This window comes from Pelophylax lessonae, assembly GCF_965119305.1.
Source record: "Pelophylax lessonae genome assembly, chromosome: 4".
Classification (NCBI taxonomy): Eukaryota; Metazoa; Chordata; class Amphibia; order Anura; family Ranidae; genus Pelophylax; species Pelophylax lessonae.
In genome coordinates, this window is record NC_138771.1 from 216,503,842 (window position 1) to 216,531,069 (window position 27,228).

The 27,228-nt window shown below is 39.1% G+C and overlaps 1 protein-coding gene across 2 annotated transcripts in view; it reads left to right on the forward strand.

Moving 5' to 3' along the window:
- The window catches only part of GRM8 (glutamate metabotropic receptor 8), a gene marked incomplete at its 3' end in the record, with an annotated part of 1,426,014 nt that overhangs the window by 26,615 nt on the left and 1,372,171 nt on the right, over positions 1–27,228 (forward strand). The window lies entirely within an intron of this gene.

Here is a 27,228-nt window from a genome sequence, read left to right on the forward strand (position 1 = left end):
ATGTCACTCAGGGGTCCGATCTGTCCGCCGCAATGTCGCAGTCCCGCAAAAAATCGCAGATCGCCGCCATTACTCGTTAAAAAAAAAACAATAAAAACGACAAAAATCTTTCCCTTAGTTAGTAAACGCAATAAATTTTGTGCAAACCAATCAAAATACGCTTTTTGTGATTTTTTTTTTTACCAAACATATGTAGCAGAAAACAAATTGGCCTAAAATGTTAAAAAATTTTGATTGTTACATTTTTTGGGGGGAATTTCATATAAAAAAATGTGAAAATTTTGTTATTTTTGCAAAATTGTCGCTCTCTTTTTGTTTATAGCGCATGATCAAAAAATCGCACAGGTGATCAAATACCACCAAAAGAAAGCTCTGTTTGTGGGAAAAAAAGGACGTCAATTTCATTTGGGTACAGCATCGCAATTGTCCGTTAAAATCACGCAGTGCCGAATCACAAAATAGGCCCTGGTCAGGAAGGGGGTAAAATCTTCCGGGGCTTAAGTGGTTAATAAATATATACTTTTCTGCACGCACACATTGAATTAGCACTTTCCTTGAACCTACCTTTTAGAGCAGCTTCATTAAAACAGTGGGGGTCTACTCACCAACCAGAAATTGCTGAAAAATTGAACACTGTGGTCAGGAGAAAGAAGTGCATTCAGCAGGTTACAAAGTGCAGCAGTCAGCACTATATAATAATACATCACAGCTTTGTAGGCATGGTTATAATGGACAGGATAGTTAAAGAAGTCAGGGTAATGTTTTAAACAGTATGACTTACAAAGTCAGGTGGTTAAAGATATGTTAGGAGTATGCACTGTGTGGAATGGTCAGTGTAGAGCACTGTTGGATTGGTGGTCATAGTGAAGTACTCAATTTGTGATTAGTGGTGAGTGTTCCTACTTGCTGGTGGTCAGTGGTGAAGCATTGAAGGCCTCCTTGGAGCTGGGGGTCAGTGGTAAGTGCACATTTTTTGGTGGTTAGTAGGAACTCCGGAATAGGTCATGTTCAGTGGTTATTTTCTCAATATTTGAAACTGTTTTCCAGACATGGGTGTAGAAAATTTCTAAAACATTGTGTCATGTACCTGTATGCCAATCCTGAGATAACGAGGGTGGCTTCTTGTAAAGTTCCCACCTGAGCACCCCAGGAAGTTGAGACAGGATCTGCAGGGGTGATGGAAGGGCACATGTGCCAGGCTGCAGGCACTGAAGACTAAAATTTGGGAATGCTGGTGCTAGATGAGCAGGGCGCTGGTGGTACACCGTGGATATGCCAAGTTCAGTAATAAGTGGAGTCAATTCACAAGTCAGGTCCAGTATCAGCTGAGCAGAAATACACCAACTCATAAGCAGGTTCAGAATCAGGAACAAGCAGAGGACAACAACATGCAGGCAGTGAGATACAAAGCTGATGGGCAGAATATTGATCAGAAGTCCAAGTTACATAGTATCAATTATAGGAACACAGCTAAAAAGAAAGAAAGACCATGCAGCAATGATCCTGTGCAGAGATCAGATTTAAATAGCCCACCTGTGAACATGCCCACAACCCACACATATGTTTTGATATGCACATACCTGTGAGCGCCATCACTGTAGTTAGGCGTCAATATGCCTGTAAACATGCGTATGCTTATGAACACAGGCATTACCCTGATGACTGGCACAATGCTCCGTCCTGACACATCGGGGGAGATTTACTAAAACCGGTGCACTTAGAATCTGGTACAACTGTTCATGGTAGCCAGTAGAGTTGGGTGAATGGTTCAGCCCGAGCATTCGTTCGGGCCGAACATTGGCTGTTCATCCGTTCAATGAACACCTGAGCCGCTGCATAGTGCATTGGAAGCCCTGATTGGCTGAAGCAATGAAAGCGTTACCCTAACAGGACACAGAGCACTATCAGAGCCATGATTGGAGAAAGTAATGATTACTCTACCCTAACAGGGCTCATTGCTCTTTGTCCCGCCACACACAGTAAAAATTCTCCTCATAGCGACCATTTGTAGTGTGATATTGGCATGGAGAGAGATAGAACAGGGCTCTGTTTAGTGCTACTAGCGAGTTAGTGTATAATAGTGTGCTATTGGGATTCTATTGTCAGTGCAGAATATCAGTTTAGTGTGAAGCCAGTGATAGTGCAGCGTGAGTGTAGTTTGACCGTTTATTTTTACTTTATTGTCACTTTAGTGTGAATCTAGTAATAGTGCAGCGTAAGTGTAGTTTGACCATTCATTTTTACTTTAGTGTCAGTTTATTTTGTTAGGGCAGGTTTCATGCAGTATATTTCAGTGCGTTACTGCACATTTAATGCAGTATATTTCAGTGCGTTACTGCACGTTTAACACAGTATATTTCAGTGCGCTACTGCACATTTAATGCAGTAAATTTCAGTGCATTACTACACGTTTAACGCAGTATATTTCAGTGCGTTACTGCAAGTTTAAGACTGTATATTTCAGTGTGTTACTGCATGTTTAACGCAATATAGTTCAGTGCGTTAGTGCAGGTTTAACTAAGTATATTTCAGTGCATTACTGCACATGTAACACAAAATATTTCAGTGCGTTACTGCACGTTTAACACAAAATATTTCAGTGCCTAGGTGAACAGTTAACGTGGTATATTTCAGTGCAGTACATTTCAGTGTGTAATGCACATTTACCACAGTATATTGCAGTGCATCAGTGGAGCTTTACTCCAGTATATTATAGTGTGTCAGTGGAGTGCGTCGTAGTACTCAAGTTAAAGTGCACAAAACACCATTGATAAAAGTGCATCAGCTTACACATTTCCACATCTTTAACACATTTTGTTAATAAGCCCCCCCATCATGTCTGGGGGGCCAACAAGGAGAGGCAGAGGTTCCCATGGCACTGTGAGGGGGCCAGCAGCATATGTGTCCACAGGTAAAAGTGAAAGTGGTCTGTCCTCAGGCAGGGCATCATTTCCCCTGTGTAGTGATGTTGCCTGTGCTTTCCAGCCACAGCATGCAGAAGAGGTTGTGGACTGGCTTACTAAACCATCCTCATCCTCCTCCTTACCATCCTCACCCAATGTGAGACAAGTGCGCAGTCCACTGTACCTGCCAGAGTGCCTTATTCTGCCTCCTTGTCCACAGCTACTCCTGCCATAGCCCCAGCATAAGGCATGGAGGAGTCAGCTAAGTTATTTGAACACAGCATCATCCCATTTCTCCTTGATGATGTACATGCAATACTCGATTCATCAAGAGTACCTCTGTAGGGTTACGGTGTGAAGGCACTACCAACATCCAAAGTCCAATTTTTCCGCACCTGTTACTTCTATCCAAAGTCTGCGAAAGAGACACCAGAATTTATCCAAAAAAATCTGTATTCTAAATCGAATTTAGTGCACTAAATTGTGGCCTCATCATATCATCATACACACTGGCTCCCCAAGCCTTTGTTGATAAAATAAAGAAAACTTTATTGAAAAATGTCTTTTTTTTTGCCTTAAATGTCATTATTGCTTATATGGTACAGATGTGCCACTTTATAGTCAGACTAAGGGGACCCCCCAGGCACTATATTTAAAGGATTTTTTTTATTTTTATTGTTATTTCTCATTTTTATAGTTTCACTTTAAGCATCAGTAAATCACTGATCATTTAAAAAGTATGTTTTTTCCCCTTTTTTTTCCCCTTGATACATGTCCACCAGGGCAGTACACAGACCACCATAACCATTGTATGCACTTTTGATTTTTCCAGTTAAGGTCACATACAGTAGACTTCATTGGGGTTCGTTATTTGTTTCTGAACATTTGCAAAGTTTGAAAGTTCTGCTGCGCACCCAACAGGGGGTCGTTCACCCCATCTCTAGAAGCCAGTCAGCTTCTAACTTTAGCTTGTTCAATTAGGCTTTGCCAATAAAACCTGGAAACTGATTGGTCTCTATGCAGAGCTGCACCAGATTTTTCATACTCCAGTTTTAGTAAATAACCCAATTGGGTCTCTCTCTGAGTTGCTGGAATCAAGTCTTGACCTTAGTGTTGCCTCCTCATCTCTTTAACCACTTCCGCAGTGCTCACTAGAGCTCTACTGCGGCAAAGTGGCTCGATAACGTCTGGCGACGTAAACCTACGTCGCCAGACATTCCCCTCTCTCGGCGGCGCGTACGCGCCGCCGGAAGCTCGCTCCCGCTGTATTCAGTCACAGCGGGAGTCGGGCCAGGGGAGGAGCAGCGGCTATCGCCGCTGCTCTTCCCCGATCGCCGGGTAATCGAGTCCGGAGATCCGCCCGCTTGTGTAAACAAATCGGGCGAATCTCCTAAGTGACAGACAGTGACAGATTGCAGGGTTCAGCATAGCTGAACCTGCGATCTGTCACTCAGTCACCTCCCCCCACACACGTCAGTAAGCACCAGGCATACATTGACCCCTCCCTCTCCAATAAAATTAACCCCTTCCCTGCCAGTGTCGTTTTTACAGTAACAGTGCATATTTATAGCACTGATTACTGTAGTAATGTCACTGGTACCCCCAAAAGTGTCAAAAATGTCAGTCAAGGGTCCGATCTGTCCGCCGCAATGTCGTAGTCCCGCAAAAAAAATCGCAGATCGCCGCCATTACTCGTTAAAAAAACCCACCAAAAACGACAGAAATCTTTCCCTTAGTTAGTAAACGCAATAACTTTTGCGCAAACCAATCAAAATACGCTTATTGCGATTTTTTTAACAAAAATATGTAGCAGAAAACAAACTGGCCTAAAATGATAAAACATTTTGATTTTTATATTTTTTTGGTGGGGAATTTCATATAAAAAAATGTGAAAAATATTTTTATTTTTTTAAAATTGTCGCAATTTTTTTGTTTATAGCGCAAAAGGTAAAAATCGCACAGGTGATCAAACACCACCAAAAGAAAGCTCTATTTGTGGGAAAAAAATGACGTAAATTTTGTTTGGGTACGGCGTTGCATGACCGCGCAATTGTCAGTTAAATTCGCACAGTGCCGAATTGCAAAAAGTGGCCCAGACGTAAGACAGCAAAATCCTCCAGTGGTAAAGTGGTTAAACCCAAACACATATGAATTAAACAGGTTCTGAGGCTAATTTAATGAAGATTAAGCACCAAGTGAGTTTAATTACCATCTTAATCAGCCACAGAACTTTTGTAATTCATATGTGTTTGGTTTTAAATGGATAAGATGGCAACCTCACTTGACCTCCTGCCACTCCCCTCTGGTGTGCAGAAAATGGGTGCATGCCACAAAGTGGAAAATAAGAGTCTTATTGCGTGGGAATGCAGGTTTGATTGGTTCTACTGAAGATAAATGCCCGGGCTTTTACAAGCATGAAGAAGTGTAGACAGAAACTTAAACATGCTTGAGATATCATGCTATTTGTGAGGTTCCATGTCTTCTCTAAGGTTATTCTTTCTTCAGATACCTCCCTGTTACCATATTCCTGTTGAAATGGATAATCTTCTCTATGACTGTGTTGGACTTTGTTTCCAAAAGTCCCCAGGTCTTTATGCTAAAGACTCATTCAGCTGCAGTTTCTTGCTCAAAGCTTTGCACTTCCTTTGTAGATAGATGGGCTTTAGTGCACCATTGGCCGACTTTTGTTATTTCATCATTAATCTCTATGTACACAAGAAGCTGTCATTCAGTCACAGTGCAGGTACAGGGACATTGGCAAACTGAAAAAAATATGCGAATACATCACCCTTGTGATGTCTTAATAAAACACCATTAATCGATAGAAGGAATGAAGTCTGTCAATGGAGCAGGAAAGCCTGTTGAGCTGCAGAAGAAGTATGCAGTTCATAACCTTTCTGAGTAAGACCTAACAAGACATCTGCTGCACTGAATAGGTGGCTGCAAATGAGAACTGAAATGACTTCTGGAAAGAACAGAGACAAAATAAGAACCTAACAGAGTTGTTATCATCCTCATTAGGACTACTTGATGTTAATATTAATAGTGATTTAAAACAATCAAATATAAATATATTTTTCTATGAGTTTTTTCCTAAAGAAAATACACTTTTTTTCATAAAAGACACTACTAGAACCAGAAGAAAAAAAAAGTTGCATTTCCCTTAAAAAAAAAACACAATGTAATTGCTTTTCTGGAAAATATTCTGTAATAGACATGGAATTGAACAGTGTATTCTTCCCTTTAGAAAATTGTGAGAATTCTTTAACGCATTGTTGGCAGTTCCAAGCACCAAGTGATAGAATATCATATTTTTAGTAAACATAATGATATTACTGGAATGTTTCATGGACACATGCAATTTTGAGGCTTGACATGTTTGGTATTTGATTGACGCAACACCATATTTTATATTTTACCCCAAAAAATTGATATTATATTACTTTTGTATACCAAATTCAGCTCTTTGAGCGTACTAGGTACATCCAAAGAGTGAACCTTTAATCAGTAGCAACCATTGGCTTTTTTTTGTTTTGTAGAGGTGGCACTTGGCTTCAAAGTGAAAGTGATGCAGCAGCTCCATAGCTGCCGATCACTTTCACACAGCCAGAAGCGTGGTGCTATCCCCCGTCCCACCGGTGGTCCCTATCCTCCCATGGTTCCTGAGCCGTCCCATGCTCACTGGTGCCTGGGAACACAGCCTGCGGCTGGGGGAGAGAGATTGCAGTGAGACCAAGGCAAATCCATGCCTTAATCTCACATACAAACAGTGAAACTGGAAGTGGTGTCACTTCCGGTTTCAGATGCACCCTTTCCTGGCCAGCACAGCTAGGGGACACATCTAACTAAGCCGATCTGTGCTTGGTTAGATGGTGTGAAGGGCAGGGGAGACATTTGGGTTTATTAGACTGCTAATGTCTCCATAAAGAGTACCTGTCACCTGCCCAATGCTATTACATAGGGGTTTATTAACTCCTTGTGATAGCAATCAAGTAAAAATAAATATAAAAATAAAATAAAAATTAAGAAAAAATAAAATTATAATAAAATATATTTACAAAAAATGCTTAAAACCCTCATAGCCATGCACACCTGAGCAAACGTGACCCCAGGGTGTGCACACGCAAGTAAACCGCAATCGTGCCATACGTGTGACAATAACTCTAGCACATGAGCAACTAGTTAACTCTAAACTGATAAGCTGTAAAGGCTTTTAACGCATTCCCTATAGGGATTGTAGGGCACCATAGTTTTTGGTGATATCGTGGGCGCACGCAATTTTAAGGCATGGAATGTTTGGTATATATTTATTTTATGCATTTTACTATGTTTTGGTTTTGCACAAAAATTGAATTCTATTATATTTTTTCCTGAAAATTTGCGTTTAATAAACAATTATATCAAATATCATGTGAAACAAAACTTTGCAACTATCACCTTTTTATTCTACAGGGCCTCTGTTTCAGAAGATATTTAATGTTCTGGGGGTTCAATTAATTTTATTGCCAAAAATTAAGATTTTTACATGTACATGGAAAATAAAAAAAAAATTGCTCTGGAGCCAAACTGGATACACTTACATACATAGTTAGGCCGAAAAAAGACACCAATCCTCCTAGTTCAACCAATAGAAAAAAAAAACAAAAATAATAAAAAAACAAACAAACAAATAAATATATAAATTGAAAAGAAATCATATACCTACATAACAAAAACCCTGTAAAGCATGGTCCATTTTGCTCCAGTGAGGGTAAATCTGGATCCACTAAAAGGCAATTGGGTTTCCCTGGATCAACAATCCCTGGTATTTTTAACTATAAATGTTAATATTCAGTCATATTTTTTGCATTTAGGAATTCATCCAGCCCTTTTTTAAAACATTCTACTGAGCTGGCCAGATCTAGTTCTTGAGATAGTGTATTCCATGTTTTCAATGCTCTCACTGTGAAGAAGCCTTTCTGTTTGTGGAGGTAGAGCCTCTTTTCCTTCAGACATAAAGAGTGTCCTTGTTCTTTGTAATTACCTTAAAAAGGAATAACTCTACACCAAGTTCATCATATTCACCACTTATGTTTTTGTACATGGTGATCATATTGCCTTTTATAAAAAGAGAATACATTTAGTTCATTCAGCTAATCTTTCGTTATTGACAAGATCCTCTATGCTGCTTATCAGCTTAGTTTCCCTTCTCTGCACTTTCTTCAGTTCCCCGATGTCCTGTTTGTGAACTGGTGCCCAGAACTAAACTGCCTATTCCAGATGAGTTCTTACTAATGCTTTGTACAGGGGCAAAATTATATCTCTCTATATGGAGTCTATACTTATTTTAATACAAAAATATGTATTTTTCTTGTTTAAAAAAACTGCAGCTTGGTACTGCATACTATTATTAGGTCTATGATCTACTAGAACACCCAGATCCTTCTCAGCCAATGACTCCCCCAGATGTACTCCTCCTAGAATATAGGAGGCATGCATGCTTTTAGCCCCAAGTGGCTTATTTTACGTTTATCAACATTTAGGCCCCTTTCACACATACAGTTCATCAGTTCAGTCACGTCAAAATGTATCCGTTTTTCATTCGTTTTTCGTCAGTTGTTATCAGTTTTTCATCCGTTTTTTTAATCAGCTGTTATCTGTTTTTCATCTGTTGTCATCCGTTTTCATCCATTGTAATCCGTTTTTCATCCGTTATAATCCGTTTTTCATCCGTTGTCATCCGTTTTTTTGACGGATGAAAAATAGGGCATTCCCTCAATGAACTGTAGCTCCCCAGCCTAAGACCATGACACTTCCACCACCATGCTTAACTGTAGGCAAGACACAATTCTCTTTGTACCCCTCACCTGGTTGCTGCCACACACGCTTGACACCATCTGAACCAAATAAGTTTATCTTGGTCTCATCAGACCATAGGACATGGTTCCAGTAATCCATGTCATTAGTCTGCTTGTCTTCAGCAAGCTGTTTGCAGGCTTTCTTGCGCATCATCTTTAGAAGAGGCTTCCTTCTGGGACAACAGCCATGCAAACCAATTTGATGCAGTGTGCGGTGTCTGAGCACTGACAGGCTGACCCCCCCACCTCATGCTGGCAGCACTCATCCGTCTATTTCCCAAAGACAACCTCTGGATATGATGCTGAGAATGGGCACTCAACTTCTTTGGTCGACCATGGCAAGGTCTGTTCTGAGTGGAACCTGCCCTATCTTATAGCCTAGGCCATCTTTATGTAAAGCAACAATTCTTTTTTTCAGATCCCCAGAGAGTTCTTGGCCATGAGGTGCCATGTTGAACTTCCACTGACCAGTATGAGAAAGTGAGAGCAATAGCACTAAATTTAACACACCGACTCCCCATTCACACCTGAGACCTTGTAACACTAATGAGTCACATGACACCGGGGAGGGAAAATGGCTAATTGGGCCCAATTTGGACATTTTCACTTAGGGGTAGTTACTTTTGTTGCCTGCGGTTTAGACATTATTTGCTGTGTGTTGAGTTATTTTAAGGGGAAAGCAAATTTACACTGTTATACAAGCCGTACACCTACTACATTACATTTTAGCAAAGTGTAATTTCTTCAGTGTTATCACATGAAAAGATATAATAAAATAATTACAAAAATGTGAGAGGTGTACTCACTTTTGTGAGATACTGTATATAGAAATGCAGTTCCCTAATGTCTTACCTAAAGTAGAGCTCCAGATAAAAATAACAAGTTTGGATAAATATCCCACTGAAAGATAAAATAAAAAACAACTTTTACTGTGTATCACCCTCCTATTTCGGCTGCTAGGTAGATTTCGTTTTCGGCTTGCTCTGTATTTAGAGGAGCAGTGATTGTTTGCTCTGGATTGTTCAGGGTTTCACAGGCTCAAAGTTTAATTGCTTCCCCCTGCCCTTAGAAGAAAAATCTAGAGCTTAAGGAGAGAGAATTCAGATGTTAAGCCTGAATATTTATCAGGGCCTGGCCAATCCCTGGGGAGGTGTGCCCAGAAAGTGACTGGTCTGCTGTTAAATAACCCGGAGCCCTGATAAGATGGTCTTTTTTTCCCTCTGTGGGGATGGCTCTCTGAGCTGAGAGGGAACTGATCTGCAAGCTTCAGGGGATGTCTGCCCCTGAAGCACCTCTGGACTGGCTGCTGAACTACTTTCCTATGGACAGAGACCATAGACTTGTTCTATACTCCTGGGATCTGTAAAAAGAGCCTAATTACTATGTTACAGTTTATTAATGGTCTCCAGCTGTGGGATGTTTGAACTGTCCCAGCCTGCCACTATTGTTCCTTATACTGTTTGTATGGCCTTCAGCTGTGCATCCATAGGTTGTCCTAATCTACTATCGTGTGCTATATGTTCTTGCATGGTTTTCAGCTTTGCACCCATAGGTTGTCCTAGTCTACAACTAGTCATGCTATGTGTTCCTGCACAGTCTTCAGGTGTGCATCTACAGACTGTATTAGTCAAACTGATCTTTTGCTACTGCCAGTGATAGAGAAATGTCCTCTGCAAGTTGTGCTTGGTGTTTTGGAGTACCTCCCACCACTCTACCCTCTCCTTTTTTAAGTTTCTTTAGCAATAAATTACAAAAAGGATATCCATGGACTGATTTTTGAGCCAGAGTAAATGGACTGTTGCTGTGTGCCTGACTGCCTCTGCACTATTTGTGAAAGAACCTGTTTAATCAACAGCGGCTCCTTCAGGGATGAGCGCTACAACTACAATATTTCACTTCAGTCCCGAGATTTCCCCAACAATACTTTTACTTCTTTTTTGCTCTTAGAGGTCCTCAGTCTGATGGCTAGCATCATTCAACTTCCTCTGAATCCAGTGTCCTGGACCTAATGAAAAGCTATTTTCTCTGCCCCCCCTTCTTTCTCTTTCTATCAGCATGCTTTTTTGCCAGGACATAAACTGACTGGCCCCTTGTGCTGTTACTTCCTCTCACACCCAAACCCCGCTGTATTGGGGGAACTGCAGGTGTCTGATTCCACTTACACTGCTTGGATTTAAAGCTTCAGTTTTGTTTTTGCATGTTTTGCTATTTACATGATTCTTTTATATATGCATTATGCCTTTGAAAGGACAGTGACACAGCAGAAGCAAGACATCTTACATATTTGCCTCCTGTGTAAATGATGAAGAGTAATGCCCAGTATGTTGAGTCAGACAAACTATTAAAAATATGGGCTGACCTTCTAGAAGGGTTGTGTCTTTTGAAAGTTTCTACCTAGTGGAATCATTTGTCTTGTTCCTGCGGTAGCCTAACCCATGCTGCCCATGGGCCCACTCCTTTCCTCTTCTATAAGCTATCTTTACAGCTTCTGAAAATGCATCCAAAGGACCTGACTGGCTTTATTTAACATAACAAAAAATGGAATTGCCTGGAGACTGCATGTTTACATCTCAGCATAGGGTCACGCCTGAGTTCATAATGTCCAACTGTGTGTAGTTACTCCCATATAGATACAGAGAATAGCGCCATACTTCCTAATTATCTGTGAAACAAAGAGGACAGCGCTCAAAAAACTGTGCAAATTCAATGCATAAATCATCCAAATAGATGATATACCATAAAGTGACTGTGCAAAAAAAGTGACTTTGCAATAATAAATAAATAGTCCAAATGCAAATTATATATAGTCCTTAGAACTTGAAAGTGCAAATGCAACTCGTGTAAAAATATAAATCGCAGTGCTAGGTGCTCAGAAAGATTGCATCCTTCATGCAAGGGAGAAAAAGAGGAATCCGTCACCAGATGTCCCACACACTTACCAGATGACCCCTTGGAGTCTAGCACAGGCAAGTGGTCCCGGTATAAGCCAAAACTCTCATCCCCCGCTCTCTTATAAACTCGGAATCTCTCAGTTATACAGGAAGGACTGGTGTAGGTTCACCTCTGTATTTCCAATCAAGCCTTTTAAGATGCTTTATTCTGGACCCTCAAGCAAAGAACTATATTCTTCTAAAATCAGAGGACCTTAGCTCCTTTAAACATAGGCAGGCAAATAGAACCTTTCAGCTATTTTTTCTGGAGAGTTGCACTGAGATACTCAGCCACCTGCCACTTCAAATTTCCTGCCTTGTCAGACCCACTAGTTATGCAGAGAAAAGGCTTCCAAGAACCATTTTAGATGTGCAGGCTCTGAGCTCACAGACTCCCCACACAGAGCTCACAATTTTTCTCCCTTGCATGAAGGATGCAATCTTTCTGAGCACCTAGCACTGCGATTTATTTGTTTTTACACAAGTTGCCTTTGCACTTTCAAGTTCTAAGGACTATATATAATTTGTATTTGGACTATTTATTTATTATTGCAAAGTCACTTTTTTTGCACAGTCACTTTATGGTATATCATCTATTTGGATGATTTATGCATTGAATTTGCACAGTTTTTTGAGCGCTGTCCTCTTTGTTTCACACTTCACAAACACATTGTTGTTTTTGACTAGCAGCTCATTTTTCGATTTATTTAAGGTTTTTAGTAATATATGTATTCACACTAATAATCCTAGGCGCGGTCACGTGAATAACAATAGTTACTCACATTTTTGTTTCCACTTCCTAATGATCTATTATTAATATCTAGCTATTTCCGTACAGTTTTAAGATATGTTAGTCGCCATGTAACTAATTAAGCAAGCTATAAAAAGAATAACAAACTATACATAAAATTATTTTTATAGACACAAAATGAACTAATAAAATGAATAACATTAATACAATTAAATTAATAAAATTAATTAATGCACTCTATGCATTAGGTAAATGCCCTGGTTTTCATCCACAAAGAAATCCATACAAATTCAAATAAAGTCTAGAGGCACTCACAGGTCTTGCAGCAAAGTTAAATCCAAGGAACAGTATTTTATTGTCAACATTTCAATGAAACTCGGTCCATCTTTCTCAAGAGTCTTGACGACACAACCAAGGCCCTGCACGACTAGTTTAGTCACACTGGACATATTCAGGGGACTATTAAGACTATTAGGGAACTGTTATGTATAGAGAAAGATATATAATAGATAGATACTCAGCAATATCCCTATATATATATAGTACCGCAAACTTGTCAAGAAGCTCCCGGGGAAGAAGTGGAAATCACGAAACGCGTCGGGGCGTGACCAGGCGATGTAACCAGGCTGTGTAAGAGGAGTTCGGATTACCCAGAAGGCGCGGCGTCCACGGCGTGGAGCCTGGACATCATCTCCCGAAGGGCATCCCTCCCCTATTTGTGACTGTTTTTTTGCGTTGGATGACATACAAGACATGTGAGTGTTTTACCTTATGTTTTATTTTATTTAATAAAACCCTTTCAAACGGTATCACGCTATTGGGATTATGTTCTCTCCTCCCCATATGCTGCTGAGCTTTTTTTGACTGCGCTGGTGCGATTCCTGTTGTGGATACTCTGGACCAGTGACCATCATTATAAGCCTGAATGCTCAAACACGAAAGTGGGTTGGGCCACAGCATCTGGTGAGTGGGCAATTCTCCTCCCCCCCTTGGAGCACGGTGGTGGTGGTGATCCTTTTGAGAAACACGTCTTCGTACATTATCATCCCAGGAGATAGAGTGAAGGATTATGGACTGTTTGAGTCATTTCTGAACTTTTTCCTGCTGCCTATGTGACATCTATTGCATTTCGGACTTTTGTGCAGTGGGCACAGTATTTTTTTGGCACTTGCTTCTTGACAAGTTTGCGCTACTATATATATATAGGGATATTGCTGAGTATCTATCTATTATATATCTTTCTCCATATGTTTTAGTTAAGTAGCTGCATAGCCAATTTATTTATTGGTGAGTGGTCCTCATTTGAAGCGCTTGGGATAGCTTATACCTTTATTTGGTTTTCGTTGGGCATTTAAGCTGTCATATTATAAACTGTTATGTATAGTCATATTTAATGTTTGTAAGAAGACATCTTTGGATTCTGACAGAGAAGCAGAGAAGTAGCAATGTTCTATTAAAATAGTACATATCGTATATAACCGTTAAATACTTCACAGTATGTCATGGTATAGCTGCTGTATATATTGTTAATTCTGTTACTTCTAGCTTACAAACATTCAAAAGTCTAATTAGGGTAAAGTACACAATCATTCTTTTTTATGACTAAACATTAGATCATTAATTTTTAAACATTTGTGAGAGCAGAAAGATATACATTTGGTATTCAATTGTCAGTGTATAGTTTTATATTATGAATGCCTAATAAATGACAACAAATATCATTAACTTATTACTACTATCTTTCTTCTTCCAGACAAGACTCCTCTAATAACAGGTACCATGGGGATAAACAGGCAGAATTAATTATTTAAGGATAGATCCACAGATGGCAGCCTTTTCATCAAAAGACATAGATAATAGTGCAAACAGTAAAATGTGCAGATGTGTTCTTCACTGTGCTTTAATATTCCTAAGGTATTTGCTCAGGCGGATAGTATCTAACACTCTGGTGGCCAAAGGAAAACAACCATCTTCATAATTTAAACCACGTAGTAAAGATGTTTATTTATAGCTGTAAAATTGATATTTAAAGGAGAAATATGGCGCTTGTAAAAAAACCATACATACCTACCTCCATGCTGCAGCATCTGTGTGATTCTGCAGTTGTCTCACATGTGCATTAAGACCAAGAACTGACCTCTGATTGCTCAGTTCCTGGTCTGCTCCGAGCGGAGAGCAGTACTGTCAGTCACTGCTCTCTGCTTTACTCTTCTAGCGCTAACTACAGGGCAGAACTGGGGAGGGGGTGGGAATGGTTGGTTCCAACTGAGTGGTGAAAGGTGGAGCCAGCTGCCAATCTGGGTGGATCCCGACAATATTGTTAGGATCCTTCCAGATCCTGGAGCGACTCTCCCACATCAGCTGCTGTTGCCCACTATCAGCTAATTTTGGGTCACTGGAGGGCAAAAATAAGTGCACTTCTGTGGCCCACAACAAAAGCTTTGGTCATACTTCCTTTGTAAAGTAGAACTAAAGGCAAACCTTTTCTTTCCATTTTGGATTAAGGGATGAGTTAAAACTCCTGTAATATTTGTTTTTTTTTTGCCACCTGTGCCCCATTAAGGATTTTTCCCTTCACTTCCTGTCCCATAGTCAAAACAGGAAGTGAAAGGAGATCCCTTCAAAGTGAGAGAATCCCTGGTTGTCACCAGGGACACCAGAACTAATACTCCCATTAGCAGATTTCCCCTTTATTCCTGTATGGGGGGCAATGCAAAATTTTGAATTTTCATTCACTTTTGCTCTCAGTGATAACGGAACACAAATAGAAGGTATATCTTCTCAAAGTGAATACATATGACAATAAAAAATCTGATAGGTGTTCTAATCCCTCTCCACTTTATCCAAAACACAAGAAAAAAGTTTTGCCTTTATGTCTACTTTAAAGTATATCTGAATCCAAAAATATACTTTTTTCTTTGGATAGAATAAGGAATGAATAAAACCCCTATCTGTATCCTGGCAGGGGGGGGGGGGGCTTTCTTTCTGTTCTGGAGATAGAACAGGAAGTGAGAGCAAATCTCCCTAAAAGGAGAAATCTCTTCTTAGACAGTTGTCACTGGAACAGGCGTCCCTATTAGGAATAATATTAAATAATTAATACAATTTTTATTTTTCCTATCGTTTTCTGTTCAAGTATCAATGGTCACCGGGACTAATAGAAAGTCTAAATTCCCCCATTTGGGACGAAAATAGCATTAAAAACATAACAGAAGTTCTAACCTCCTACACTCTATTCAAAACAACAAAACATGTTTTGCTGGTAGATATATTTAAAGGATAAGTTCACCTTTGGGAACATGCTACATGTTCCACCCTAAAAATGGCTTCTCACTCATACAGCCTCTCGCTGTCCCCCCCCCCCCAAATCTTCTAACAACACCCCCTGTCACAATTTGAAAAGAAAACAGCATTCATTCACAGAATGAACACACATTGAATTAATTCACATTGCTGATTGTGGGTACAATGCTTTACAGGCTCATTAAAAAAAAAATCAAATTTTTTTTACATGGAAAAAAAATAGCATTTATTATATTTTTTTAGAAAGATGAATGCATCCTTTAAAACCCTAAGTGCAGCTAAAAGAAAAAATAGAAATATCTAAAATGTCAATAGTGATGAGAAAGCTCTGCCAATTTCAAGTGCAAGGTGCATTCAGTCCGAATACTGCTTGAGCAAGTGGAAAGAAATAAACATTGTTATAGAGGAACTGCAGTCTGCTCACATAATTTGTAATAAAAACATATTTGCCATTCTGAAGCTTCCCTCCAACTACTTTGCTTATTATTTTATATATACTGTAATTCTGTACTTGCAAAATATGCTGCAGAAATCTCCCTCCCCTAAGTCTGGCTGCAACCATTTTAATTGTGGGCAGTTGAAGCTGCTGCCTGTTAATTTCCTGGATTATACAGACAGTGTATACTCAGGAATCTCTGCAGTGTCCTGTTATCTCCACCCTCATCCAGCCCCCTCCAACTCTGCAGCTCACATTGGCTGTCCTATGACTCATCCCTCCCCCCATGCTGGCAAACTCTCACGAGAGTGAGAGCTGTGCATGATGTCATTAGCCTAGACTAATTACCGGACAAGAAGGAGGATGTGGGCTGTATAAGATATTTACTGGCAGAAAAAGTTAAAATAACAAGGAGATTTAATGGATGGGAAGATGAAAATATGACTAAAGGTCCACTTTAACTTTTATTGAATATTAAACTAACTTGAAATAGTTCATTATATATGAAAATATGTACTGAACTGTCTTGATGACCTAAGACAAATCTGTAATGTGACAATTGTGGATACAATTTTCTCATTTGCTGTTAAGTATTTAAAGAAAAATCTATTAAAACAAAAACAAGAAAAACTAGCACAAGGAACATAACTTACAGCTAGTAGGATGTGTCCCTTGTTTTAATGCCTCTTTGTTGGGATCCTCCACTATGGATGACCCCCCTCCCCCGACTACCTCCTGGTTGTTTTAACCCCTGGCACACCAGAAGATTACAGTGACAGGGTGGTGGGGAATGGGCAGAGGAGAATTTCAACTAAAAGATGGGATAACAATGCAAGGGACACTTACTACTGACTGTTAGTTATGTCCCTTGTGCTGATTTTTATATTTTTTATTTTGGCTGATGTACATGTATTAAGCTAAGATTCCCTCCCTTCATGATAAGTAATGCATTTAATTATCCCCTTTATCTGGGATATTTGCTGTGCAGCCTGCTAGGCACTGTACAGCCTATTCAAAATATTCATACGGCTCCTTCATTTTATGTGCACTACGATCTTTTTTTATAATAATTAGTATGGGGGAGTACTAAAAGTCAGAAGACCATTTAGGGTAAGCATATTGGGATATACAAACTGCATAAAAGCATGTATTTAAAAATATTAATCTTTAGGTTATCCCTGTTTCTTTCCCTCTATCTCTATAAATTTAAATTAAATGTAATAACATATTTTACCAAATGAATGTTCGCCTATCAGAAAAAGTAATGCATATTTTCTTATGATAAACTACAAAACTAAAAGGTTATTTAGCTCAAAATCAAAGAATCTTAGAAGCAAAAAAAATAAAAGTGCTCTGCTCAGAGAGGGGTACAATGTTTGCAGATATGAATTAGTTAAACTTTCTAAACAGTGTGGTCTGCAGTTATTGCAAGCTATTTTGACAGTGAAGAGATAAGATACTTACCAAGTAGTTCTTGCCCTAGGGCAGCTAATGGCCTATTTGAGTGAAGGGAATAGAAGGCCACTGTGCTTATTACTGCATTGTTTCGTTTCCAACTAAGTAATCATGTACTGGTTGAATAAAAAGTTTACAAAATCAGTTTATCTCTTTGCATCATGGTCAAACAGGTAAAATGACTTTTGAACACTTGAGATGTGGAAATTTCCTAATATTAATGATGAAATTGATGTAGGAAGAATTGAAGATGATTTGGGGTGAAACTGATTGGTGCAAAATGGGTCACAGATTTGTTCCTCTGTGCAGACAAAAAAACCCTTAATATCTGTTCTGTCCTATATTTTACATAATCCATCTAACAATCAGAATTAGAAACTGAATACTTTATTAAATAATTAATTTAATAAATTCCTCTTAATTCCCACGAAGAATTTATTGAACAATGTGTTGTACAGGGCATTCAGAATAAATGGATCAACAACTGGCTAGGTATATTTTTTTCTTGTATGAGTTAGTGGTTGTATTTTTTTATTTATTTTTTTTATTTATTTTTTTATTGAATTTATATCTACTGTTTACTACCAGGCTGTCTATACAAAACATTAGTAAAGTTAAAATTGCCTCCGATTTTGGGATTGTTTGAAATACTGGGCAGTGCAGAGGTCAGATAATCATAAGAACATGTTTTTGAACCCAGACATTTTCCAGAATGTTGGATAATCTCTTGAACAACAGATCAATAAATGTGCCTCTTTTTGTGGAGAAAAGAGAACGGTGCTTTTACATGAACATTTATGAGCTGGCCAAATTAATTCAAAGGTCGCAACATGCTTAATCTGCTCAACAGTTGTTCAAGCATGGGCAGATGTCTCACCACCTGTTTTTCTTGGTAAAAGATCTGCCTTGCCATGGCAATAGTCCCCTCCACTGAGATATACAAATCTACCAAAAATATTCACTCTCACTTTTTTGTTATTTGCAGCTACACCTGGAGCACTCAGTGGCATTATTAACATTATCATCATATTCGTCCTCGCTTTCATCATTACTGATCAGAACATAGGTAGAACTAAAGCATATTATAAGTATGTGTTGGTATAGAGCAACTATTTTTGTCTCTTTTTTAAAGAGAAAAAGGGGGCTGCTGATCAGATATACAGTAGGTAATTTAGGAACTCAAGCATATTGGGGTAACCAGAGGTTGGTTGGAAACAGAACCTAACGTTTTGAAGACATAATCAGACAAGAGTAGATGTATATTCTGTGCCAGTGTTGGAGGGCAGTGGGACAAAGTCCAATGGCAGCAAAGTGTTCACCATGCTTTATGGACTTGGCTGTGTGCAACTCCCTGGTTGCAGTCCAATGGCTACAGATAGGTTGACAGGAAAAGCATCAAAACTAACAGAAGGTCGTGCAGGTGGCATTCAGATGAATATCTGGAACAAGGGAAATGCTGGACCTATTGTCATTGTAGCAACCATTGTGTATAATGCCTGGGTGATAACACAGTCCATTTAAAAGAAGATGGCAAGTAGCCTGAGATGATTTGTAGACTGTCAGCGCAAGCACTATAGCAGCAAGTTTATGCTTGGCTCCACATAATGAGCATATGCATACACAGAGGAGGATAAAATTCCAAATGCAAACAAGGACAGACCAGGTCACACAATCCAAAAGAATAAGACATTACCATCTATCTGCTATTTAAGACACTGTGACATCGTTATATATGCCTTTCATGACTAATGTTTGGTATCTGTTATTGATGTTGTATACCCTAATAATGTACATCATGATGTTGTGTATTGTAATAAGAATTTTTCTTAAAAACAATAAAAATTAATGAAAAACAAAAGAATAAGACAAAATAAAACTTCATAAAACTGATGGCTATGGCTCAGAACCGTAATTATTAACATTAAACAATCAGTCAGGAACAGGAATAATTTATGTACTGGGTATGGCACTTAGAAACAGACAAAATACACACTAGTTAAACTAAGGTGAAAGTAACTCCAGTCATTAGAGACAAGAGAATCCTAGTGTACCCTTTTGGATTTCTGAGACAATATATAGGTAAGACATAGATTAGATCTAGTAACAAGCAAAGAGATGACAAAAAAAGTTAGGTATAATAGCTGACAGGAGGCAGAGAATGTGTGCTAATAAATGCACAAGATAGGAAAAAGCCTGAATTATTATACTTTGGGTTGTGTTAAAGTACAATGTACATGTATGATAATGTAGGGGACTTAACTTGTAGGGTCTTTAAACCTCTCATCCATGCTGAAAACAAATACTTACAGCATGTAGTTGACAGTAGGAAACAAAAGGTTCTAGAGTTAGTTTTCCGTGAAGGTTAAAAAAGTAGTCCATGTATCTTGGGAAATTTACATTAAAAAAAGTAGAAATAATTAATTCCCATCTACGATGATGCGTTTTAAACTGCAGTGATAACTGTAGGAATTGGTGCATAAAATGTTATGACTACCTCAAGGGAAACCCCTCCATCTGATAAAAATATGTGTTGTTGTAATTGATTGTTTCGTTTTTCAAATAATATCATACTCCATAATAAAGTCTGGAATAAATTTATTAAAAAATGTAAAGCTTTTGAAATTTTTTTGCTAGTCTGTAGTTTATAGATTATATTGGCACAATTCTAAAAATGTCATGAAAATGTATTTAGAGCATTTGTCAAAGTCATTATTTGCTCTGGGCATGTTATGTTAGGAGACAACTAGAAAGAAAGAAAATATTAAAAATTTATATGCAGGCACATGCAGTTATTTCATACAACAACATCCACAACTAATACACAGGTAATTATACAGCATAATAGCAATAATCCATTAAGCTGTCATTGGGTATGACAATACTGGAGATGAGAGCAAAACATTATGCTGTGAGGTGACTTACTAACGGGATTAAATTATTTTCCATTCCTTTAAAGCCAAGTTAATTTCCTACTCACAGTTAGATTTTAAGGTTAACCTACCTTGGTGAATTTGAGTATTCAAAAAATTACATGTTTTTGATGCCTTGAGACTAAAACGGTAAGCTGTAACATAACCACATATAACTGTGGTGATGTGCATGTGTGCTCTTAATTGTTGAGCTATGGGACCCTGTAACTGACATCATACAGTCTCAGTAAATTAGCATTTAGTGGTGATTTTAGTCATAACATTGACATAGTATTTATACGCAGTATGTACAGTACCTATATATTTTTAATATTTGTGGATTTTTGTTTACCTTATTACTATTTGGTCTTGGGAAATTAATGACATATTCCTGTGAAGGGGGAAGTGTTGGACTCTTTCCCTTTACATAGTCACCTTCATAGTCTAATGCCTCGTACACACGCAACGATTGTTGGCTGTGAATTTTCGGCCAACGTCCGATCGGCCGATTGTCGGCTTGTTAGTATGATGCTTCCGACAACCGACTGCGACTTTTCGGCCGAACAAAATCTGGTGTGCATGCTATAAAATTTTTGTTGGCCGTCAACAGAACGGCCGATTGTTCGTCAGTCAGTACAGATTTCAGCAGACAAATATCAGATGAGCAAGACTGGGCATGTTAAGAGAAGAAAAAACACACGGAAAGTTAAACAACACATGACATCACTTCTGAAGTTGGTTGTTGTTGGCCGAAAAAATTAGTGTGCAGTCTAGAGCACATTTCAACCAACACAACAACACTGGACAAAAGACGGCCTATCGATCGGCCAACAATCGTTGCGTGTGTACGAGGCTTAAGTCAGGGATCTCCAAACTACGGCCCTCCAGCTGTTGCAGAACTACACGTCCCACGAGGAATTGTAAAACTCTGACATTCACAGACATGACAAGGCATGAGGGGAATTATGGTTCCTGAACAACTAAAGGGCCATAGTTTTGAGACCCCTGGTCTAAGTACTGTATATCTAAAGCCAAACCTTTTTTCTTTTTCATTTAGTGTAGGAGAGGGTTTAAGTGCTGTAAGTTTTTCTTTTCCACCTGTATTTCATTAGAAAGATATCCCCCTACTTCCTGACCTCTAGGAAGTGAGAGGATATTTTCCCAAGTGATAGAGATCTATTCTTAGACAGTTGTCACAGGAACAAATATCCCCATTGGAATATTTCCTCTCCATTTCTTTTCCGGTGGATTCTATACATTTTGTATTTACATTAACTTTCTTTCACATTGACATTGGGGATTGTGACTGTTAGAGAGAGTGAATCTCATTAACGTGGACACAGACAGCAATATTACCCAACAGTGGTTCTAACCCTTCACTATACAAAATCCCCCAAAAAAGTTTTGGCATAAGTTATACTTTAATTCCTGAAATCTGATATTGGAAAAAGGTACCCATAGGCAAGATTGGAATACATTGCAAACCTAGCAAAGGATAGTATCTGACCAAAATCTTCTACAACATTTTTTAACCATATAAAATGCAAAAATGAAACACATGCATTTAAATTAAAAATAGTTGTGCATTTTGGTTTAAAATATTGATTGATCTTATATTGTATAGTTGTCAAAATATTGAAAACATTCTGCTGAAAATATTCAGAAAATATATAGAAATAGAAGATTCACTAGTTGCCAGGCCTTCTTGATTCACAAATCAGTGTACTCCTGTCTGTTGACAAGCTTATCTGCTCAAACTGTGCCTTTGTTAGTGGGATCCTCTTTTGTTTTTTTGGTGGCAAACACATTTGCTTGATATAAGGTTGTTTACATTTGCATCTGTATCTGGATTTAAAGTAGTGATACTAAAGTATTGTTTTTTTGTGTTTAAAAATAACAAATATGTCATACTTACCTGCTCTGTGCAGAGCTCCTCTACCCCAAAGCACCCCCCATGTTGAGGGCATGTGGCCTGGTATGGCTCAGGAGGGAGGGACTACATGCTCTGATAAGGGTCTGGTATGGATTGGGAAGGGGGGACCTCCACACTGTTATTTTCATATTTTTGTACTGCTGGCAATGTTTTTTTGTACATTTAGCGGGGAAGCCTGCTGACAGCTGACAACTCCTCCATTGTTAAGGATGGGGCGGCTGCCTTCCCAGCCCTCTCCTTAACAACCAGCTATTCATTGGTTGTTAAGGATGCTAGCAGCCCTGCTCCTTAACACAGCAGCTACTAAACATAGCTAAACACTAGGCTAAACACTGCTAAACGCTTGCAAAAAACACTAAAATATTAGCATTTTTTGTTCAGCGTTTCTTAAGCAGTTTTAGCTTTCTAATGTGCATGAAGCCTAAGTGCTGGGCTTTCTTTCTTTGCTGATAAAGAAGGCTCCTTATGTTTACAGTTTTTCTTAGTAAACAGAATAGACTTAGGTCAACAGGTGGGCCTTCCACTCTTAGGCCTCATGCACACTGGACGGTTTTACAGCTACTGCTTTTGGCTTCAGGTGTTTTTTTCTGCAGTCAGTAAACTCTCCAGGCAGGGCCATCTTACCGAATGGGCCCTGCTGGGCAGTTGCCCAGGGGCCGCACCTGCCCAGCCACCCAGCCCCAGCTAAGCATTAGTCCCAATTCCTGTGTGTATCCCACCTGTCGGCCCTGCGCTGCTGTCAGGCCACTTGGGCCTAGGAGGGGGAGCCCACAACATCAGGAATGCCTGTTCACCTCCATGAGAACAGGCACACACAGGACAGTCAAGTCTGACTCCCGTCCATGTGTGTGTTCACCGGACCCTGCGGCCGAACTTGGAAGCTGTCATTAGCCTGGCACTGCTGTACCAATAAATAACGCCTTATCGATAATTTGCATTTTTATTCTCGTGGGTGATTGTGTAGGCAGGGCCCCAGTGCACTGCATTGCCCGGGGCCTATTATTGCTCATAAGATGGCACTGTCCCCAGGTTGTTATCCTATGTGTCCATGACACATACGTTTTTATCAGAGTTTTTCGGCGGGGGCATTTTCTGGCTGGAAAACCCCCCAGAACTAGTGGGTTTTAAGAGGAGTTTTTCAGCTGTAAAAATGCTCTAACTCCGAAAAATGCTGAAAAACGCAGCTATTCAGCATTTAAGAGCATTTTTGAGGCATAAGCTTTTGCGTGAGTATAGTTTTGCTAAAAAATGCAAACGTTAAAAAAAGTGGCAAAATTTGCGTTTGTGTCACGTGTCATTCTACAGTTAAAGCTACTGGCTTTTTTTGAACGTCCAGAGTGTATGAGGCCTTAACTGAAGGAAGAATATCCCTGCAAAAGATACATTTAAAAAAACTGTATTGTCATTTGAGACATGGATATTTGAAGCCAACCTTTTTTTAAATTACTGATATTGGAAAGGAAATAAGCAGATGGTCCATTTGGGTACCTAGGGATTAAATGCACATGGCTGTGTATATTTAGGTTCTCATAGCATGTGAACTGGAAATATCAACATCACTGATTTATTGTGAGTGTAAACATAAATTTCAAGTTGGGTAAAATGAAGTGAACACATAATAAGGTGGCACATTTACTAAATTACATTAGAAGATTACTGTCATAGATTTTCAGATTACATTAGCCTAAAATGGCTTTTTCTGATTTTTTCATGCACAAAATCACTTTTCTTTTTAGATTTTCTGACCCTGCAATGAAAGCTAGCTGCAAGCATTATTGGGAATGTAACATTAAATTATTATTATTATAGGTTATAATATTATTGGTAATATTATTTTTATTATTTATGACTTTAACCAATTAACAACTGGCCTATAGTAAATATATGTCATTTGTTTGACATTAAATACCAGGGGGTATGGCACCAGACCAGAAAACATTTTTTAGACCAGAAAACATTTTTATTTAACACATAAGCAAGTATTTTGGAAAACATTTTTTTTTCCAAATATTCTTTATTGAAATTATAACAAACAACAGATAATAAACATTTGAGCTTTAACAGTCGCTCGCTCGCATAATGGACAAAGAGATGAAAGAAATTGAGCAATGGAGTACATACAACAGAATTTCAGTAGTATACGGAATCTACAGTCTTTGTCTAAGTATACCATACATCTTCATGGGATTTAGTAACAAGGCTTCCAATAGCAGATGCTCATTAAATTGGGTTTCTAGGATACCAGGACACCCACGCTGCCCACTGCTTGTCAAGAGAGTCAGTAGATGGTAAAGTCCTAGCCGCTAACAGACGTTCATATTGGTAATTGAGGTTCACCTGGATCAAAACCTCACTATGACTAGGGGCTGAGCTGTCTTTCCAATGCCTCGCTATAATCAGCTTTGCTGCAAGTAGGATGTGAGTGATTATGTTACCATATTCTCTCGGATAGTCTTGAATCCCTATTTGGAAAACAGCGAGAGAGGGAGACGGTTGCTTAAGTATTCCTGAGATTTCCGCCATAATTTGGAAAATCTTTTTCCAGTAACTGGAAATACCCACGCAGGACCAGAACATGTGGTAAATGTTTGCTGCTTGGCCACAGCCACGCCAGCAAAGAGGTGAACATCCAGGTATGAATTTTGCCAGTATGACTGGGGTTTTGTACCATCTGGCTACTATCTTTTGGGATAGGTCCCAGTGGTTCACACAGTGCGTCGCGGTTGCAACCGCTTGGAATGCTTGTGTCCATTGTCGTGGTGAAAATTGCATACCAAGATCCAGTTCCCAATGTGCCATCGGAGGAGTTTTAGTGAATGTGGACTTATCACCTAAGAGATTGTAGAACAAAGATATACCTTTTTTGGTTTCTGCCAGGGAGGTGAAGAATTTCCGAGCCCTGTCGTCTACTGTTATTGTTGGGGGAGGGTATTTTGTTAAGAATGTTCATATTTGTAAGTATGAGTAGAGGGTTGAAGGGGGCAGTGTGTATTTTTCGGCTAGATCCGCCCAAGGTGTTACCTTCTGGTTTGACACTATTTCGTCTATCCAGCAGATACTATGGTCCTTCCAAACATGAGATTTCAGATATGGGATTAAAATTTCGAGAGTTTGTATGGGAATATGCAGCGCGCCGGATTTTTGCATGTTAGAAGATGAGGTGGTTATCTTTCTCCAAGCCAATATCATGGCTTGAGTGGTTGGGGGGAATGAGTGGATGTTCAGTGGTCTCCATGAGTCTGCCAGAAGCAGTAGGTGCAAGGATGGAGAGTGGGACATCGCTGCTTCAAGATGTACCCAGAGTGCCTCTGGGGACTTGAGAAACCACTTCTCCGCTTGCGACAGGAGTGATGCAGTATAGTAGTCTTCTATCACTGGCCAGCAGGAACCGCCAACCTTTTTGTGCTTGACTAAGTGGGACATGGAGCATCTGGGTTTCTTTCCCAGCCAGACAAAGTTTTTCAGGATAGTGGTGAGTTCCTTCAGTTGTTTATTATGGATGGGGAGGGGAATGGTTCTAAAGAGGTATAATATTTTCTACCTTTGCCATGCGTTGTAGGTTCTGGCGAATCTTGGCAGTAAGGGGTTTGAAATTGAGGTCAATGATTTTGGAGATGTCGGCTGCCAAGTGGATGCCCAAGAACCCGGTATTTTTTAAAATATGGCCAATTCTCTTGCAGATAAAAGTGATCCTGTGGGCAGATTTGCCACAGGATCACTTTTAGAAGGGGCAGGAGGGATTACCTGACCTATCAGTGTAGCCAGGAAGCGATCAAGTGAGGCCAAGAGGGCCACCACTCATCTCTATGCCCTTTGAGGACTGGAGAAGTGTCTGACATCACTTCCGGTTCCTGGGCCATAGTAAATATATATATATATATTTATTTTTTAAACCAAAAGTTAAAAAACATTTTTTTTAGGGATTTGGGGTCTTTTGGACCTCAGATCTCTCAATAAAGGGGACCTGCCATTCTTCTTTCTATTACAAGGGATGTTTACATTCCTTGTAATAGGAATAAATTGATTAAAAAAAAAATATAAAGGGACAGTGTAAAAATTCAAAATAAAAAGTAAAACAAAATAAGAAAAAAAAATTTCAAGAGCCCCATCTCTCTGTGCTAGCGCGCAAAAAGAGATGCATATATAAGTCATGCAAGCATATGTATACAGTGTTCAAACCTCACATGTGAGGTATCACTGTGAACGTTAGAGCGAAAGCAGTAATTCTAGTGCAAGACCTCCTCTGTAACTCTAAACAGGTAACCTGTAAATATTGTTTGAAATGTCGCCTATGTAGATTTTTAAGTACTGTAGTCTGTCGCCATTCCACAATCGCGTGCAATTTTAAAGCATGACATGTTAGGTATCTATTTACCCAGCATAGCATTATCTTTCACATTATACAGAAAAATGTGGGTAAATATTGTGGTTTTGTTTTTAATTCAAGTGTATTTTTTCCAAAAAAATAGGGTTTGAAAGTCCACTGCGTAAATACTGTGTGACATAAAATGTTGCATCAATTGCCATTTTATTCTCTAGGGTCTCTACTAAAAAAATTATGTAGCAGAAAGAAAAAAAAATACTGATTTAAACTTTTAAACAAAAAGTTCCAGAAAAGGCCTTGTCTTCAAGTGGTTAAACCCCAATCATGAAATAGGTAGCGCACAGCTTCCATTTTTGAAAAACGATTTATTTATCAACATTTGCATCTTTCCAAACATTTCTGGAGGGCATTATAGCTAGGAACTGTAATTTGACTTTCCCTATTTTT